The 20,462-nt window shown below is 51.1% G+C and overlaps 1 protein-coding gene across 4 annotated transcripts in view; it reads right to left on the reverse strand.

Annotated features, from left to right (window-relative positions):
* The window catches only part of LOC131106380 (P2Y purinoceptor 4), a 45,595-nt gene that overhangs the window by 2,318 nt on the left and 22,815 nt on the right, over nucleotides 1-20,462 (reverse strand). For 2 of the 4 annotated variants that reach the window (XM_078788561.1, XM_078788557.1), the window contains exon 8: nucleotides 19,613-19,724. The gene's annotated coding sequence lies outside the window, so the exon portion shown is untranslated. Of the gene's footprint in view, nucleotides 1-4,737; nucleotides 5,045-19,612; nucleotides 19,725-20,253; nucleotides 20,305-20,462 lie in introns of those variants that run through there. The other 2 variants (XM_078788559.1, XM_078788560.1) reach the window with 2 other exon arrangements.

The raw sequence follows: 20,462 nt of genomic DNA on the forward strand, positions 1-20,462 counted from the left end.
AGACTGGCTTCTTAGATGAAGTAGCCATCCATGTGCTTGGATGCCAATGGCTTCCAATAAGACATAATATTAATAATAATAATATAGAATCATAATAATAATAATACGCCACCTTGCACCTGATCCGTCCACTTCTAAGGGTGTGGTTTTGTGGTATTTTGTGTTGCTATGATATGTGGTGATGCCTTAGCCACCCATGCTAAAGCGATAGCATCCCGATCCCAATCTGTTGCGTTTCCCTTTGCTTATTTACAACTTCAGTTGATGGCTGCGTTTGTTCTTCTGCCCCCCCCCCCCCCCCACATTCCAGGAATGACATCAAGTCTGGAGGTAAACGCTCTTCCCCTCCCAGATGACGATGAAGAGATTCTTCCACTGGCTAAGTCGGCGTGCCAGCTCCCCAGTCGTGGTGCGGCTGGAAGTGCAGTGTCATGGTGATTATGGGCTACGCTCTCCAAATCAGCCAAACAGCTCAACCTGGAGATGAGAGGATTCCTGATTCATATCCATATAATGCCTTCCACCCATGCCGTGCTCTTTCTAAGGAGGGCATGTGGCGCCCAAGGCGGCCAATGGCTGCACAATGTGGCCGCGCCACACAAAGCCACATGAGAGAGTATCAAGTGCGGCACCTGGAAGGAAGATCTGCTGAATGGCCATGAAGGAACGTCATGTTGCACAGAGGAAAGACGGACTAGAGGAGCAGCAGCTGAAGTCCGTCCGATGGCTGCTGAGCTTTGCTCAGCTGTGCTGCGCCCAGGTAACCCATGTAACCCAGGTAACCCATGTAACCCATGTAACCCAGGTAACCCATGTAACCCACGTAACCCATGTAACCCAGGTAACCCATGTAACCCAGGTAACCCAGGTAACCCATGTAACCCAGATAACCCAGGTAACCCATGTAACCCATGTAACCCATGTAACCCAGGTAACCCATGTAACCCACGTAACCCATGTAACCCAGGTAACCCATGTAACCCAGGTAACCCAGGTAACCCATGTAACCCAGATAACCCAGGTAACCCATGTAACCCATGTAACCCAGGTAACCCAGGTAACCCATGTAACCCACGTAACCCAGGTAACCCAGGTAACCCAGGTAACCCACGTAACCCAGGTAACCCATGTAACCCAGGTAACCCATGTAACCCAGGTAACCCATGTAACCCAGGTAACCCAGGTAACCCAGGTAACCCAGGTAACCCAGGTAACCTAGGTAACCCAGGTAACCCAGGTAACCCAGGTAATCCAGGTAACCCAGGTAACCTAGGTAACCCAGGTAACCCAGGTAACCCATGTAACCCATGTAACCCAGGTAACCCATGTAACCCATGTAACCCAGGTAACCCAGGTAACCCATGTAACCCATGTAACCCAGGTAACCCATGTAACCCATGTAACCCAGGTAACCCATGTAACCCACGTAACCCACGTAACCCAGGTAACCCATGTAACCCAGGTAACCCAGGTAACCCATGTAACCCAGATAACCCAGGTAACCCATGTAACCCATGTAACCCAGGTAACCCAGGTAACCCATGTAACCCACGTAACCCACGTAACCCAGGTAACCCACGTAACCCACGTAACCCAGGTAACCCATGTAACCCAGGTAACCCATGTAACCCAGGTAACCCATGTAACCCAGGTAACCCAGGTAACCCAGGTAACCCAGGTAATCCAGGTAACCCAGGTAATCCATGTAACCCATGTAACCCAGGTAACCCATGTAACCCATGCAACCCAGGTAACCCATGTAACCCACGTAACCCATGTAACCCAGGTAACCCAGGTAACCCACGTAACCCATGTAACCCAGGTAACCCATGTAACCCAGGTAACCCATGTAACCCAGGTAACCCAGGTAACCCATGTAACCCATGTAACCCAGGTAACCCACGTAACCCACGTAACCCAGGTAACCCATGTAACCCAGGTAACCCACGTAACCCATGTAACCCAGGTAACCCAGGTAACCCATGTAACCCAGGTAACCCAGGTAACCCATGTAACCCATGTAACCCATGTAACCCACGTAACCCAGGTAACCCACGTAACCCATGTAACCCACGTAACCCACGTAACCCACGTAACCCAGGTAACCCACGTAACCCACGTAACCCACGTAACCCAGGTAACCCATGTAACCCACGTAACCCACGTAACCCAGGTAACCCACGTAACCCAGGTAACCCACGTAACCCAGGTAACCCATGTAACCCATGTAACCCACGTAACCCACGTAACCCAGGTAACCCATGTAACCCACGTAACCCACGTAACCCACGTAACCCATGTAACCCAGGTAACCCACGTAACCCAGGTAACCCAGATAACCCACGTAACCCAGGTAACCCACGTAACCCAGGTAACCCATGTAACCCATGTAACCCACGTAACCCACGTAACCCACGTAACCCATGTAACCCAGGTAACCCACGTAACCCAGGTAACCCAGATAACCCACGTAACCCAGGTAACCCACGTAACCCAGGTAACCCATGTAACCCATGTAACCCACGTAACCCACGTAACCCAGGTAACCCATGTAACCCACGTAACCCATGTAACCCAGGTAACCCAGGTAACCCACGTAACCCACGTAACCCACGTAACCCAGTTAACCCAGTAACCCAGTAACCCAGTAACCCAGGTAACCCAGGTAACCCAGTAACCCAGGTAACCCAGTAACCCAGGTAACCCAGTAACCCAGGTAACCCAGGTAACCCAGGTAACCCAGTAACCCAGGTAACCCAGGTAACCCAAGGCTGGGGTAGATTGCTCTCCTTTTCACCTGCCGTTCATATTTGCACAGGTGAGAGGACCACAGTCCAACAGGTGTGGGCCTTGAAAGTCCGGTTTGCCTGCCTGGTGGAGGGAGCTCACCTGCTGTGCTGCAGGGGGGGGGGGGGGGGGGGGGGCTATGGGAAAGGATGAGTTTCAGAGGGGAGCACTAGCAGCGCTAGCAGCAAACACGCCATCGTACAAAAAAGTGTGTAATCCTGTCATTCAGCGACTGACTCGGCATCATTTGTCATAGTAGCTGGGGGGGTGGGGGGGGGGGGCTCATGCTAGGCAACCTCTGCATGTTGTGGATATATGAATATTGTGTCATACTATCCCTGCAAAGCACACACACAGGCTTTGAACGCAGCATATAGCATGTAGCATGTAGCATGTAGCATACAGCAGCATGTAGCATTGCAGCATGCAACATGTGGCATTTAGAATGCAGCATTGCAGCACTGCAGCATGCCGCATGCAGCATGCATCATATAGCATTGCAGCATGTAGTATATAGCATGCAGCATGCAGCATGTAGCTTGTAGTGTGCAGCATATAGCATTGTAGCATGTAGCATATAGCATGCAGCATGTAGGGCGATGTGTCATAGAGACCACCATACTTGATAGGACTTATCTTTGAATATCTTAGACCAACCATAGGCCACAGTCAGCCACCTAACAGTCATTCTTTTGGCAGGAATGGATTTGGGGGAAAATTGATAGTATTGATACTGATTGATAGTGATTGATATCAGGTGGAGAAGATGGAGAAGGTGGGGAAGGTGTAGCATCCCAGCATGGCCATAAGGTAACGTGCTGCTGTCCCATCAGGCCAACGTGGAAAGCGAGGCAGGACAAACAGGTAACCTTAGCCGCCATGTGCGACGCCCCTCACGTGTTCCACTTCATTGTTTTTAGCGGGACAAAGCTCAGGTTTCTGGAGCACGAGCACGTACGGCCAGCTTCCTGGGAGCTGAGGTCCACCCCCCCCCCTCCCAAGCCCAGACCCCACCCTGGAAGAAGTAAACAGGGCAAGACAATAGGCGAGTACACACGTAGCGTAGCGGGTCACTCTGTCAGCTGACTATGAGATGAACCAGCTTCAGGGTGCAGACCTCCACCAGGGCCAGCAGAGACCCCCCCCTCCATCACCCCCCCCCCCCCATCACCATCCATCAGTCCATCAGTCCTCATCAAGGCCTTTATGAGTCCAGCATGCCCCCACCTGTGGTTGACATGTTCAGCGCCTCATCTTGAAGATGAGATGACATGGATGAGATTAGAGGGAGGCTTATTGATCCCCCGGACGCCCCCTCAGGGAAATTAGGGACACGCATGTGGCATCCGGCTCCCAACTGGACCGACCAGTAGTACATCAACTTCCTGTACGGCCGTGTCAGGACAGTCTCGCTCAGTCACACCGGGACCGGTCCCAGACAGGAGACATGTACACCGCAGGCCATTTCCCTTCCTCCTCGACGTACACGCCTCGCCTCGCCTCTCTCTCTCTCGCTCGCTCGCTCTCTCTCTCTCTCTCTCTCTCTCTCTCTAGTCTACACTTTGTTTACCTTCTTTCACTCACCTTACATGCCTCATCAGGCCACCCTAACGCCCTTTACTACGCTAACTGAACTAGCATAGCTCTCATACAACATCATTTTAGTACGTATCACACTGGATGAAGTCATCAGGAGTACAATACTACAGTATACATACTATATATATATATATATATATATATACTGTAATATACTGTTGTACTCCTGATGTACACTGGATGAAGTCATCAGGAGTACAATACTACAGTATATATACTATATATATATATATATATATACTGTAATATACTGTTGTACTCCTGATGTACACTGGATGAAGTCATCAGGAGTACAATACTACAGTATATATACTGTATATATACTGTAATATACTGTTGTACTCCTGATGACTTCATCCAGATGAAAGAATTTAGATGAAAAAGACTTTGTCATCCATCACAGAGTCTATGGTCTATGGTCTAGGTACTATGGTCTATGTACTATGGTCAATGGTCTATGTACTATGGTCTATGTACTATCGTCTATGGTCTGTGGTCTGTGGTCTGTGGTCTGTGGTCTGTGGTCTGTGGTCTTTGGTGATGTGGTCTGTGGTCTGGTCTCCACAGGTCAACGATGCCTTTCTCTCTCCCTGAGGGCCAAGAGACTTTCTCCTTGATTGCAGGGCCAAGGTGCTGGCGGGGGGCAGAGAGAAGGCGTCTAGGAAGAGAGATGATATTACTACAACGTGATGAGCAGCCTGGGAGGGAAAACATCATGTGGAGATCCACAGCATTCAAAGACGAGATATCACCAACAACTTTCTATGGAGCTATGGGACATCAACGCACCCAGGAAGGAAGGGATACTAGTACTACTTTGAATATTACTACTTTGAATAGCCGCCTTGCTAGGCCCAATAGGTGTGTCCCACGATGTGCATTCATTAGCCTTGCTTTTACCACTTTGTGTATCTTTATAAGGCACAGAGAAGAGAAAGACGTGCGTTCATGTCTCACGTAAGGATTGGAATGCTACCATGCTAATGTTAGCATGAGAACACCTAGCATAATAATGCCATGGGTTAAGCGTATCACTAAAAAAATGGCTATGCTAATGTATGCAGACTAGCAACGCTAATGTGCTAGCATTACTAAAAATGACTTTTCGGGAAAAGGCTGTATTTTGGGAACATTTGGGATTTTTCAACTCCGCCAAAATGTAATCAGTTCTTCCACATCCCAGTTCCCACAATTCCTGAACATTTTATCCGAAGCCATTCAGAACCTTCAAGATATTTCCAACGCAAAAACAAAGAACCACATGAACGCAGGCCATAGCATAGCCTCCATGCTGCTTAGCTTAGCACGAGCATGGCGAGGTAAAAATGGCACTCATTTACATAAAAAGTCCATTTTGACCCTGGAATCTTAGGTTTGCATCCACAGCAGTCTGGACAGAAGACTGCGTGATGCAAAGTGGAGGCTGTGATGGCCGTGTTCACCATCAAAGTTTGGAGGAGGTTAAAATCCCAGCTGGTGAATCGGGACTAAAAGTCCACCTTTGGCTACTTTTCCTTTCCCGAGCGGCGGGGTGCCGTGCGTAGGTGCGAATGCTAACACGCTCCAATCCGTATGCCGCAGAGAAAAAACAATCCATGCTAATCTGCCGCCACAGACAGGCGTCCAGTTAGGCCAATCACGGTGGAGGACTCATCAGGAGCGGCGGGGGTCACGGAGGCCGAGATCGGGACGCCTGATTGCGGCACGGGTGATTTGCAGCTCCAGAACAATGATGGCTGCACGGCTCGGCGCTGAGCGATACGACCGGCACGCATGAACTCACCTGGCGCTCACACAGCCCAGTCCCAAAGGTGGGCGGGGGGCCTAAACATGCCCCCCAGGCCTGCATTTGACCCTCCGCGTTTCACTAACAACACAGCGACCAAAACAACTCAGCAAGCCACTTCCTGTGAGCTGGGCCCGGGTGGAACTACCTGGCGCCCCGCAGCAGAATATGGAAATGGGACGGGAAGGGCTGAGCTTCCGCATGAATGGAAGGGAAGGGGCTTCAGATGCTAAGTGTGCATATGGGGGCGGACCAGGGCTGGAGGGGGGGAGCGGGGCGTCCACCACCGGGAGTTTTCTTTACAGCCGTGCCTTTGATGTGCCGAGTCAGCATTTGGCCGCTGGGATGGGAGCCGCAGAGGTTGAAAGTTCACTTCAAAGTGACCCCGGGGTTCTGAGGGGGGGACCAAAGGTTCAAGCAGGGCGCCTTGGATGGAAACACGCTTGAGACCAGACCACAAGCGGTCGTTCGAGCTCCTACGGACGCTCCATGTGCAACGGATGCAAGAATGCACGGAGGACGCGTATAGGCCGCCGCAGACGTTCTTGGTCCATCCATCCACCCGTCCATCCATCCATCCATCCATCTACCCATCCATCCATCCATCTACCCATCCATCCATCCACCCGTCCATCCATCCATCCATCCACCTACCCATCCATCCATCCATCCATCCATCCATTTACCCATCCATCCATCCATCCATCCATCCACCTACCCATCCATCCATCCATCCATTTACCCATCCATCTACCCATCCATCCATTTACCCATCCATCCATCCACCTACCCATCCATCCATCCATCCATCCATTTACCCATCCATCCATCCATCCATCCATCTACCCATCCATTCATCCATCCATCCATCCATCCACCCATCCACCTACCCATCCATCCATCCATCCATCCATTTACCCATCCATCCATCCATTTACCCGTCCGTCCATCCATCCATCCAGCAAGCATCAATCAATCCAGTATATAGAGTATATACAGTATATGGAGCATATAGAGTATATGGAGTATACTATGGAGTATATGCAGTATATAGAGCATATAGAGTATGTAGAGTATATCCAGTATATAGAGGATATAGAGTATATAGAGTATATGCAGTATATAAAGCATATAGAGTATGTAGAGTATATCCAGTATATAGAGGATATAGAGTATACAGAGTATATCCAGTATATAGAGGATATAGAGTATGTAGAGTATATCCAGTATATAGAGCATATAGAGTATGTAGAGTATATCCAGTATATAGAGGATATAGAGTATACAGAGTATATCCAGTATATAGAGGATATAGAGTATGTAGAGTATATCCAGTATATAGAGGATATAGAGTATGTAGAGTATATCCAGTATATAGAGGATATAGAGTATACAGAGTATATCCAGTATATAGAGGATATAGAGTATACAGAGTATATCCAGTATATAGAGGATATAGAGTATATAGAGTATATGCAGTATATAAAGCATATAGAGTATACAGAGTATATCCAGTATATAGAGGATATAGAGTATACAGAGTATATCCAGTATATAGAGGATATAGAGTATGTAGAGTATATCCAGTATATAGAGTATATAGAGTATATAGAGTATATCCAGTATATAGAGCATATAGAGTATGTAGAGTATATCCAGTATGTATACAGTACACAGCACGACGTAGGAGGCCGATGGCCAGACAGTATGTTAGTATGGAGTACTTATTAAAATACTTTGGCAAGGTTGTTCATCTGACGTCGGAGCGTCATTGGGAAAGAGGGAAGGCCGTCTCTCGCCGCGGGTCCTGCGTGGGCGTGAGGAGGCGGGCTCTGACGCAGGATGCTACACCAGAGAGAAGGCGGCGTCTGCAACGGGCAGGCGAGTACACGCACGTGTACAAGCCCCCACAAGGCCGCCACCCCCCCACCCTTCCTCCACGGCAGGAAGCCCAGGAGCACGATGGGAAATACTACACCAAATACACACTTAGACCGGCCTCACGTGCACGCCTTTATTCTCCCGTGTCTTCTTTTACGTATCCAGCCATCCCTCGCTACGTGGCACCTAGTACTTCATCATCTCCTTACAGTACTTACAGTACTTACAGTAGAGCACTTGTCCAAAAGGGAAGTCATGAATAATTGTGGTAAAGTCAATAGAAATACACATTGTAGCAAAATGTACTTCATCTGGGCCTAAATGAAGTAATGTACAAATATAAGGCATTCAGAAGACGCATTGTGAAGGACAGGTAGTATTCCTCACCGGTCACTGGGGGGCGCTCATGTTAAAGATGCAGGTTTGAGTAACAATACTTCATGGCTTATTTCCTCTTATTATGGCTACAATATTGGCAATAGGAGTTCAAGGGGCTGCATAGTGTACGAGTGGTTAGCGCACAGGCCATACAACTAGGTGAACCGGGTTCGATTGCCTGCTTGGGCATGCGTGTCTTTTCTCCAGGTACTCCGCTTTCCTCCCCCATTCCAAAAACATGCTAGCATGTTAGCTTGATTGGTCACTCCAATTGTCCATAGGTATGAATGTGAGTGTGAATGGTTGTTTGTCTATATGTGCCCTGGGATTGGCTGGCCACCAGTCCAGGGGGGATGCTGGGATAGGCTCCAGCACCCCCACGACCCTCGTATGAAATAGTGAAGAAATAGTGTAGAAGCTCCCAGCCAGCATCTTCATCCTCTTGTTTCCGGGACGCGGAACGACCTCCATCACCCAGCGTAATGTACCCGAGGAGAGGGGGGTGTTTTTTGAGGCTGAGTGGGTCTATTTAGCCCCCAGCAGATTGCCCATCTCTCCTTCCCCTCCCCTCCTCCTCCTTCGCCCTTCTCCTCCCCCTGGCTTTGTGCGCCCTGAGCCCACTCCTCCCCCTTTTGTCACCCGGGCATTCCGCTTTGGTTAGCAGGCACAATGGCCGCTCAGTGCTCGCTCTCCTGACACCGCATTCTGCCTGTGCACCGGGGGGGGGGGGGGGGGGGGTATTGGACAAGTGGATGGGGGGGGGGGGTTAAAGGATGACCAAAATGCCAAGCATCAACGACCCCCTCCTGGTCCCAGTCTAACGTGCGCCCTGCCTCCAGATGGGCCCGCTTGGCACCGCAAGCTAACAGGTGACTCTCACGCCGCCCGCCGCAGGCTGGGTGCGCGCGTGCACGTGCACGTGCACTCCCTTCATCTTGGCACGACTCACCACACACCCTCAACGGAATTTTAAGACCTGGGCTTCAGAGCTTTCTTTTTTTTCTGGGGGGGTGAAAATGAATCCTGGAGGACGAGCGTGGCCTCCTTGCTGCCTCGTGGGGACACTTGATTAGGTACGGCTGCACGGCGTCATGGCCCGATTGGCAGCATCACTGACCATGTGACTGGGTTGCATGGCACCTCCACGTGAAAGAGACGTTTCCCTCATCTTGGATGCCACACGAGGATCTGCACCTTGCAGTGGATGCTTATAGTATAGTATTAGAGTATTACAGTATGATACTATAGTATGGGTACAATCCCTTGGATTATCATCTCTGCTCCTATTAGTAGTAGTACCAGTACTTTTTCATTCAAATCATCTTTAGACTGAACATAGTATTTGATATGGTATGTGATATCTACCAATTCTTAATAATAATCATTCATAATAATAATCACTTTAACAGCAGCAGAACATTTCTATGACATTGTGGGGTTGCGTTCAAGTGCAGCACCTATTTGAAGTTAAATTCATGTTCTGAGTGTATTATCTGGGATTCCCAGCATACTTGAATGCAGCACACTCTCCTACCTTAGTAGGAGTTAGCTGGCCAGTGCTAAGAATATCCACTTCCTGTTTGACTTTGTATTGTTTCAATGAAAACTATACATTTAATGACTATACGTCATACAATCCTGAACATTGTTTGCTGATTGGCCGGCTCAGGTCACATGGTTCCACATTGTGTTGTGCTAGACAGCAGTGGTCTCCTTAGCAGACCCTGATTGATTGGTCGGAGGATACCCGGCGGGGTACATTGTAGTGGTCTCCACTCATGCATTCACACTTCTCCATTTAACAGGCTTGGGTTTTCTTTGGACCGTGCAGGTGTACCTAATGTTGTGGCAAGAGACTAATCCCCGCCCCCCCACGGCGGCCCATTAATGACAGCAGACATGCCGTCGTGTCAGCGGAGAGGCGTTCAGGTGCACAAACGTTTAGCGCAGAGGAGCAGAATGTGTAACGTGAAGTGACATTTAATTCCGAGGCGGCGGTGGTGGAGCAGGGTGGGGGCACACGGGTGGAGTGGGGGGGGGGGGGGGGGGGGTTAGTTTGGGTTTCAAAGGCCCTGCTTGTTCACCCATATTTCACACCACAGCGACATCTTAAAGCCGAGACAGGCCCGCTTACTTCACCCTCTTTCACTTTCTCAGAGAAGGGGGGTGGGGGGGGACGGATACTAAAATATATGCAAATGGTCCCCCAGAGGGGATACGAATTTTATGGTTTAGAATTTAGAGTTCAGCCAACCTGAATAATCAAATGTGGGAACCCCCCCCCCCCCCAAAAGCCTAATCTCCCGCCCTCCTAGCAGGTCCCTCACATGAGAGGAGGTCCAAGCGAGTCTTATTAGGCGCATGGAGAAGAAGAGGGCCCAGTGTACCTTGATCAGGCGCTGCCTTGCCTCCTGATTACCACGCCGTTTACCCAGCATGCCTCATCCCGCTCCGCTCCGTGAATTTCAAGCATCGGGCCGTCCCGCACCGTCCCCGCAGCGCTCCCCGCTCGGCTAATAGCGGAATTAAGTCCCTTTTACTGTTATTTGCCTCGCCCTTCCGGGCTCCAGTCCCTCTCTCTCATTTGCAAGGTGGGGGGGTCTGGGGGGGGGGGGGGGGCGCAGCTGCAGGAGGAGTTCTACATGACTGAACATCACATTGCAAACAGGTGGGAATTCACTCCCTCCGCTCAACGCCACCTTGCCCTGGCACCCTTGGAGCCCCCAGGTCACGGAGGCCTTCCCTTTGGCCATGGACCACATGACTGGTTGGCAAAAGCCACTCCCACCGTCAGTATGACAACATATCATAGCAACATCTGATCACGACTTATCATAGCAACATCCGATCACGACATATCATAGCAACATCCGATCACAACATATCATAGCAACATCCGATCATAACCATATCATAGCAACATCTGATCACGACATATCATAGCAACATCCAATCACGACATATCATAGCAACATCTGATCACGACATATCATAGCAACATCCGATCACGACATATCATAGCAACATCTGATCACGACATATCATAGCAACATCTGATCACGACATATCATAGCAACATCCGATCATAACATATCATAGCAACATCTGATCACGACATATCATAGCAACATCTGATCACGACATATCATAGCAACATCTGATCATAACATATCATAGCAACATCTGATCACGACATATCATAGCAACATCTGATCATGACATATCATAGCAACATCTGATCATGACATATCATAGCAACATCTGATCATGACATATCATAGCAACATCTGATCACGACATATCATAGCAACATCCGATCATAACATATCATAGCAACATCCGATCATAACATATCATAGCAACATTCGATCATAACATATCATAGCAACATGTGATCCTAGCCTAGCATGACTATAGACCAGAATGGATGGAGCTAGCATTAGCAGCATGCTAGCAAGCTAGTCAGCAGCAGCGTGACATGAAGCGGCTAACAACATGAACAACATGTTCATACTGAAATACCTTTTAATAACGGACCCTCATAACTCCTGATTCCTGGATTCCTGGTCCAGGATGGATGTCAGGGAGGTGTGACATCAGGCGGACCCTCAGTGACACCCACCCAAACAAGGTGCAAGCTGCGTTACGTGGATCTGGAATATAGCCTAGCCGTGTAAGACACACGGTTGGAACCTGTTGCTTTTGTCTTTCCAGTGCTGTCTAATGATCACCCCCCCCCCCAACACCCCACCCCCACCCTCTTACTCCAACCTCCAGTGGGCAAATCCTTCAGCTTTATTGCTCCAGTCTCAAGGGCTGCAGGTGCAGGGGGCACAAAAGGGAGAGAAGGGCTTTTGGGGGGGGGGGGGGGGGGGGGGGGTGACGAGGGGACGGGAAACAGAATGGTTGGTCGCTAGATGAGAGAGGAAGGAACAGAGGCCGCCCCACCCACGAAGGTTTGACCTCCACCCGGGCCCCGCACGCCGCCATGTTTCGCACCGATGCCTCCCTCGCCACACGTGAGAGGCCAAGAGTGGCGTCGCCAGGCACTACCAGGCTTTTCCGAGTGGGGGGGGGGCTTTCTTCTGAAGCAGTAGAGGAGCATTAATGGCGGCGGGGGTACGTAGAGCTGTGCCCACTGAGGCTTGGACGACAACCCCCCCCCCCCCAGCCACGCCCCTTCTGTGGCCAAAGTGTCTCTATCCATGAGGAGTTGACTTGGCCGTGGCACACACAGCAACACATGAAAGGTCCTTGAAGATGCCTAAAATATCTGCCACGCAAGAAATGGCTACTAAGAAACAAAGGATGGCTGTATGGTGGCTGACTACGGCCGACATACCCACATAGGTCTTCTTGGGTGGAACATGGTCATGTTCATGTTCTTCAGTAGGGGTGGTGCTATGGACTGAAGCAGCAGGTGAGCTGCCCCCCCCCCCCCTTCCCGGCCCCGCGTGGTTGGCCGTGGCGTTGCATCACCACGCTGCCTATGTCGGAGCTGCGACGTTGGGAACACGCCCACGGGGGACAGGAATAACAGGCCGCTCCAGAACACCGGGACATTTGAGACACAGCGGCACCGCGTGCTTCCATGATGCCTGATGACGCTTACCTTCCTCCTTCATCCTCGCCTGCTCCACCCATCTGCTGCCCGCAAGCCAAGACCACCAGCACAACTTTTGGGGGGAAACCAGAGGAAGGCCGCGGCGCCAAAGCTGGAATTTACATGACAACTTGCAGGAAAAATGCTTTTTTATGACTCATTCATGCCTTAAATCATTTAGAACCCCTGCCACCCCCCCCATCTTGACCTGCCGCCCTGAGCTGGGGACTATAAAGACCCCCCCGTGGTCCCCAGGCCTGATGCTGACATTTGAATATGAAACAGGCTTTCAAAGGCTCATGTAGACTTACGACTAAGTGGAATTACTTCTATGAGTGGTTGGGAGAAGAAGACAAGGGAACATCAAGGCAATCTCAACTGGGGGGGGGCTCATGTACCTCCAAATATTACGATGATGGCTTCCCATCAAAGAAACATCTCCAAAGGCCTGGTCTCCTTCAAGGTTTGGAATGAGCAGGAGACACCAAACATGGGACATTGAAAGGTGGAAGAAAGTCATCTTCTCCCTGGACGCTCCTGATGGCTTCCTACGTTACTGGCATGACAAGGAGATCCCACCTGAGATGTTCTCCACCACCATCATCATCAATGGAACAATGGCGCTTCATATGGTGCAGGGGCGTCAAACGGCAGTGGTCATGACAACAGGACAACGCTGCACTTGACAAAGAGGAATCATCTGACTCTTTTGGACCATCCTGTGTCTTCCCCTCGTCTGGATCCAATGGAGAACATTTGGGGATGGATTTAGAGTTCCAGACAGTGAAGGCATCTTCAGCACCTGCAGCAACATTCCCACCCGCTCCTGGAAGACGACCATCTTATCACTCTTCTTTTTATACTTTTCATTTATATTTGGGGGGGGTAGCTATGGTCCCACACTGTGGATCAGCTGGTGAACAGCCTATTTGGGGGGGGGGGGGGCAGGGGGGGTAGCTATGTCCCAAAGTATGGATCAGCCTATTTCACTCCATTGCTTCTTTGCTATCAGTTCCCTCCCATTTCTCCTTTTTGCATTTAGCAGCTCCACTTAGCACCTCCTTCAGGTCCATAAATAAACGAACATTCTTGACATTTTTCAACCGCTCTAAGATTTTGATCAGGGGTCCTTTGGACCACCGCCTGTGGTCACATGACCAGGAGCTCCAAGTATCTTTTTCCATTTCCATCCATCCTGCTGCCCGTCTAGAAATCATTTTCTTGGATGTGAGGAGGTGAGGGGGGGCTGAAGTTGGTGGTGGAGGGGGGGTGGGGGGGGGGGTCGAAGGGTTGAGCGAGAGTGGAGGGGGTGGAGGGGGGGCAGAGCCATTTGAATAAGACAAGAAGGGAAGGTGTTTGCATGACAAAGGGGGCCGCCATCTCCCCTGATTGGTGTCACAGTGCGCCACTAAAGCCATGCACCCCCCCCTAACCATCCACCCCCAGCGGAGAACTGATGTGTGGACCGCCGTCATGTTTATGCGTCCGAGGTGTGATATTAGGGGAGAGGAGGGCGGGACGGCGTCGTCAGGTTTCGGGGTGAAGAAGTTTGTGCGCATTTTCTCTCCTGCATTATTCCGACATTTACAATTTTAACTTAACATCAAGTCAATCTCTCCTGGGGGGGGCAATGGGGCGCAATCTCAATGTGTCACATGTTAGTTTGGCTCCATTGCCTGGCGCTGATGGTGACAACGCAGCCACCAAGATGCTGATGATGCAATCAGGTCTTTATCTCAGGTAACCAGAATGAAATAAGAATAAAATAAATAAGAATGAAATAAACCAGGTGAGGACGCTTGGAAACGTCTGGAAATAAACGTGGGTGGCATGACACCCGCACAATGGAAAAAATACATATTGCAATCTACTAATATCGCTCTACTGCACTCTGTGTGTATGCCAGCGGCCCCGCCTCCACCCAGCCACACAAAGACACTGTATGATACAAAAGGTCTCGCTCCGTTCATGCCGTTGTTCTATGCTAGTATACTGTATGGATGACAAAGGAACAGACCCTTTCAGATGGGGTGGTCATCTCCTCCGTGGGTGGAGATGGGTTGGTTGGAACCATATGTAGGATTCCATCATGGATGATCCATGTCAGTTCAACTTCATGTCTGCCAAACGTACCACATCACCTTGTAGATGTGTTCATCTGGTGTTGCTCAAGGGAAGAAGAAGTTCAGGAGAATCCTCCTCTGGGTCCAAGGAACCCAGATGTTCCACGGATGCTGGCCTTGATCTTGCGGGTCCAATTCTGCTTTCCACAGCAGCCAAAGTGTTTATTTATTTTGGGCTTGGCCCACGTTGGCTGGGAAAACAAATCCCAGCACGTCGCCTCCTCCTCTACTCGTCGTTACAAGCCCGCTAATTATTCACCTGAGGCGTGGAGTCCAGCACCCTCTCACAGGCAGGCACGGGACCCCGCCGGTGCCGCCACCCGGCCCAGAGCCCCCCTTCTTGGCACTGGACGGGAACAATGGAGGAACATCAGATGAGAGGGGATGGCGGAGGCAAATCCAGGGTGCGATGAAGGGGGGATTTCACAGCTCAATAACTTTGGACAATTTGTTTACAATTCCCATTAAGCCCCGCCCCCAAGGGGGCCGGCATAAATATTGATGTTTTTCTTTCATTCCAAGAGATTTGGCAGATAGGCAGAGACGAGGTCTTCTCGCTGCCGATGCTGAGAGAGAGCAAAGCGAGGTCGCACACACACCAGAACCCCCCCCCCCCCCCACTACCCACAGGAGCCTCCGCAGGCTCATCAGGCCTTGCAGCGGGACACGCCTCCAAAAAGAGAGATGGCCCGACTAACTCTCCATGGCAACTAATCAATAAGTGACACAGTCGGTCACCGCTGACCTGCAGCCCAGAGCCTTCAACAACCCCCCCCCCCCCACACACACACACACACACCCTCCCGCTCCTCAGCTTCCCAGGGTTACACTACTATAAAGCACACACACACACACACACACACACACTATGAGCACTTACGATATAAGAACATTTGTGTAAAATAAAATAAGGCAATAAAGAAAGATAACAATGTTGACCTGCTGTCCATCCTCCACAATCCTTGGCTGACATCTTTCTCTTTTGTCCACCTTCTAAAGATCTAAAGATAGCAAATCACTCCTATGATGGTTCACCATGTTTCCATGTTTTGCTGAGCATGGCTCTCACTGTGGTTTGCTGGAGTCCCAAAGCTTTAGAAATGGCTTTAGAACCTTTTCCACGCTGATAGACCTCATTTCATCTCAATGAAAGTACAGTATGATTGAATTGGGGGGGGGGGGCACTTTTTCCACACAGGGCCATGTGCCCCTTCAAAATAAAACCTTTCATTTAAGACGTGCATAAATCATTGACTAATATTTACTACATTGGTTTGATGATGGAACAAAGGGTCATCCCTCTCAGCCATGGCATGTCCCGTGTCCCACTCGGCCATGGCCTGTCCCGTGTCTCACTCGGCCATGGCCTGTCCCGTGTCTCACTCGGCCATGGCATGTCCCGTGTCCCTCTCGGCCATGGCCTGTCCCGTGTCCCTCTCGGCCATGGCCTGTCCCGTGTCTCACTCGGCCATGGCCTGTCCCGTGTCTCACTCGGCCATGGTCTGTCCCGTGTCTCACTCGGCCATGGCCTGTCCCGTGTCTCACTCGGCCATGGCCTGTCCCGTGTCCCACTCGGCCATGGCCTGTCCCGTGTCCCACTCGGCCATGGACTGTCCCACTCGGCCATGGCCTGTCCCGTGTCCCACTCGGCCATGGCCTGTCCCGTGTCCTTGTCATCCGTGTGGAGATGTCCACATGTCTGACTTTTTCTGAAGAGTCTGGATTCCTGATGTACTTTGATATTGGATGCAATTGGCTGATTGGCTGCACACAGACCCCCCCCCCCACATGTGAAGGTGCTCCCCCCGACAATAGCGATGTGATCGGGGGTCTCCTGCCAGCACGGCGCCATTGTGTCCGTGTCAATCTGGATTCCCTCTCACTGTCCTCAACGTACACTAATCAATCGCCGTGGCCTACATGAGCGGCCTAATCTTCCCCCCTCGTCGCCCCCACGGACCTCCTCAACCCCCCCACCCCCGGACCTGGCATTGTCAGCGTGGACTGTCCCTAGGCATGTATATGTGCCTTCCAGGCTTGCAGGACGGGTCAGAAGTGGGGTCAGAGGAAGTGGTTGGAGACTAGGCTGCATGCTTCAGTGTTCCGAGACAAAGTTAATGTGCGGGACAGAACGGGACCATCTGCAGCTCCTCCTTCAAGACAGCCAGGGACAATGCTTTGGGCCTCATCGCCCCCCCCAGAAAGCGCTGTTGGGGCGATATGCTTCATGCTACGTTCATGTTCACCACGTTCATGGCGGCTTCTTCTTCTCATGACCTTTTCTACGACCTCCTTCATGTTCAGGGTCAGCGATGGGATGGAGCCTATCCCAGCTGACTTCAGGGGGAGGGGCGGGAGGGACGCATCTACGGCACACGCAGGGGGGCGGTGCCATCCAAGCGGGCGACACAGCGGAGAAACCATACCGAGCCGCTTGATTCCAGTCAATAAGAAAATCTTCTGAAGAACATCTAAGAACATCTTCATCTTATGATTGGTGGACAATGAGACCATGGCTATCGATGGCTTTGCACCTCCAACCTTCTTCATTATCTCCGCGTCTCCGCCAGCGTCTGTGGGAAGCAAAGGTGCAAGTTGTGGCGAGTTTTGGTGTGGATGATGGCGCTGATGGCGACGTCAGTCAGCCCGTGGGAGGCGTGTTGACGTCAGCCTCTCCTGGGGCAGCAGGTGGGCGGATGCAGAAGATAGGTTGTCTTAAGGGAAGTCAAGAAGAGCCAGTGTTGGGGTGTTGGGGTATCACAGAATCAGGGTATCTGAGAATTGGGGTAACGGGAAATCTGAGAATCTGGGAATCAGGGTATCGGAGTATCGGAGTATCTGGGAATCGGGGTATCGGGGTATCGGGGCGATCCAACGGCAGCCAAGCTCGGCCTCACGTGTTTGACACGTGAACGAACCTTTGTATTTTTCGACCGGCGCCTTTGAGTCATCAACCGAGCGTCTTCGCTTCCCAGCTCCCAACGGGCAGGCCGGCGCTGGGCGGATGGGGCGGCGGCACCGTGGCCTTTGAAGCACTTCCCACTCGGCATTCCTCGTGGTTGTGTAAGGCACGGCGATTCCAGCGGCGCTACCGTTAATGAGACGGCGTGCATCACAAAACAAGTCTGTGAACGTTTGCCTGAGTTGCACTTTGAAAAGAAAAAAGGACGGGAAAGGAAGAGCGAAGACCCGGGAAGGCCGGGCTCCCAGCGGGTCAGCCCCAAAGCCCCTGACCCCTGGAGGATTTGATGCCATTTTCCCACGCGGGGAGCCGACCTGAGAGGAGCTCGTTAACAACATCTGCCCCGGTTCAGGGAGATTAACCCCCACCCCAACCCCCGCACAACCTCGCCGCTCACTGCTGTCAATCTGAGGAGCCCCACACGAGTCCCGCTCCTCAGGCCGGGCCGGCCCGGACGGGTCGCCCCCCCGGCCCCCAGAGATAGCTGAGCTCGTGTTGTTGGTGGCAGGAGATCCCACGTTTGACGCCGCAACAAAGGCGTGTCCTCCCGCAGCCGAGCGGCCCGGCCGGTCGAGCAGGCGGCTTCGTGATGTCAGCGGCCAACAGGCGCATTTCTCACATGACTTTTCCACGCATCACGCTGACGCGGGACACACTCCCTTCATCTCGCTGCCATGGGCGCGTGCGGCACGGCGGCGGCAGAACGCACCGGGGGAATCTGCTGAATCCACGCTGGGGAGGGCTATAATTAGGTTAGTTTTGGGAGGGGTGGGGGTTAAACAAACAGGGGCTGTGAGGTCATAGATGGAAGTGGGATAGGCCTGCACTTGCTGAGTGGGCACACACGGACCAGAGAGGCCCTCTGGGTGCTCAGCGGGGGGAGGAGGGGGGTCAGAAGCCACCCCCCCCCCGACTTGGATGGCCTCATTGCAGGAAGACAGAATGAAAGGTGCACACACACACACACACACACGCACACACACACACCTAGCTGAAGATGATGCCTCCCATCCTGTCTGCTCCAATCATAATCACAAGTCATTACACCCAATTAGTCATCATTATCTCCTCCAAGCTAAAACTTCCCATCACTCCTAGCTCCTTTGTTTAACCGTTACCAGCACGACTCCAACACACAAGGAAAAACAATGATGTGGTGAAACTATCAAAGGTCAAAGGATCCACATGAGTTCAGAGGCAACTGTTGAGAAGAAGGAACCAAATGTTCTCTCTGGCTGACATCATCCATTTACTTTGCTTAAATATCTCATAGATGCTTGGTGATTATGGCCCACACTGCTGCCGGATGATCACCGTATCCCAGTCGTGCTGGGATAGCTTCTCTTTCCCAAAAGAGGAAGCTTTAGGACAACAGTGGACCAGGCGAGTCCAGAGAAGGAGAGGCAGATGGACGCCGCACATCCCACCCTCACCAGCCATTAATTTATACTCGTTAAGACGCATAAAGATCCTTGAAGGATGAGCACACTTACCATTCTGGGCTGGCAAGGCCACGATCTTCATCTCCGTGTCTTCCTCACTTCTCCGTCCGCTGGCACTGTGCTCCGGCGGGGGGGCGCCACCCCAGGGTACCGGACGGGAGACCTGATTGGGGGTAAAATGTTGCTTTTAATGGCAGCCATTGTTGCTGTACTTCATGGACACACGCAGTATGGAGTACATGGAGATGCGTACAGTAGATACTGGAGTACATGGAGAGGCGTACAGTAGATGCTGGAGTACATGGAGATGCGTACAGTAGATACTGGAGTACATGGAGATGCGTACAGTAGATGCTGGAGTACATGGAGATGCGTACAGTAGATGCTGGAGTACATGGAGATGCGTACAGTAGATGCTGGAGTACATGGAGATGCGTACAGTAGATGCTGGAGTACATGGAGATGTGTACAGTAGATGCTGGAGTACATGGAGATGCGTACAGTAGATGCTGGAGTACATGGAGATGCGTACAGTAGATGCTGGAGTACATGGAGATGTGTACAGTAGATACTGCTCCTGGGTTAGAAAAGAGCGCCGGACCCTGTGGGGTCTTGCTATTGGTGTGCAGTCATAACAGAGAGGCGTGGCTTGATTACGCAACATTGGAGCATAACTCATAAAAGTTAGTGGCCTTGCTTTAACTGCGATACGTTAAAGCCCCCCCACGACGGCGTGTTAAGATCTGCACAATAAATTCATACATTTAGGAGGAAAAAAGGATAAAGTTGGAATATGACAAATTATGAAAGAGGAAGTAGTATTTTTATTCAGGTGCTTTTGGGTGCCTTTTGTTTGTTTTGGTACAGCTAGCACGTGGAATGGGGTACCACTTTTGGACTT

Source organism: Doryrhamphus excisus, linkage group LG23, assembly GCF_037039965.1.
Source record: "Doryrhamphus excisus strain RoL-2023G ecotype Guam linkage group LG23, RoL_Dexc_Guam_v1.1, whole genome shotgun sequence".
NCBI classification, from domain to species: Eukaryota; Metazoa; Chordata; class Actinopteri; order Syngnathiformes; family Syngnathidae; genus Doryrhamphus; species Doryrhamphus excisus.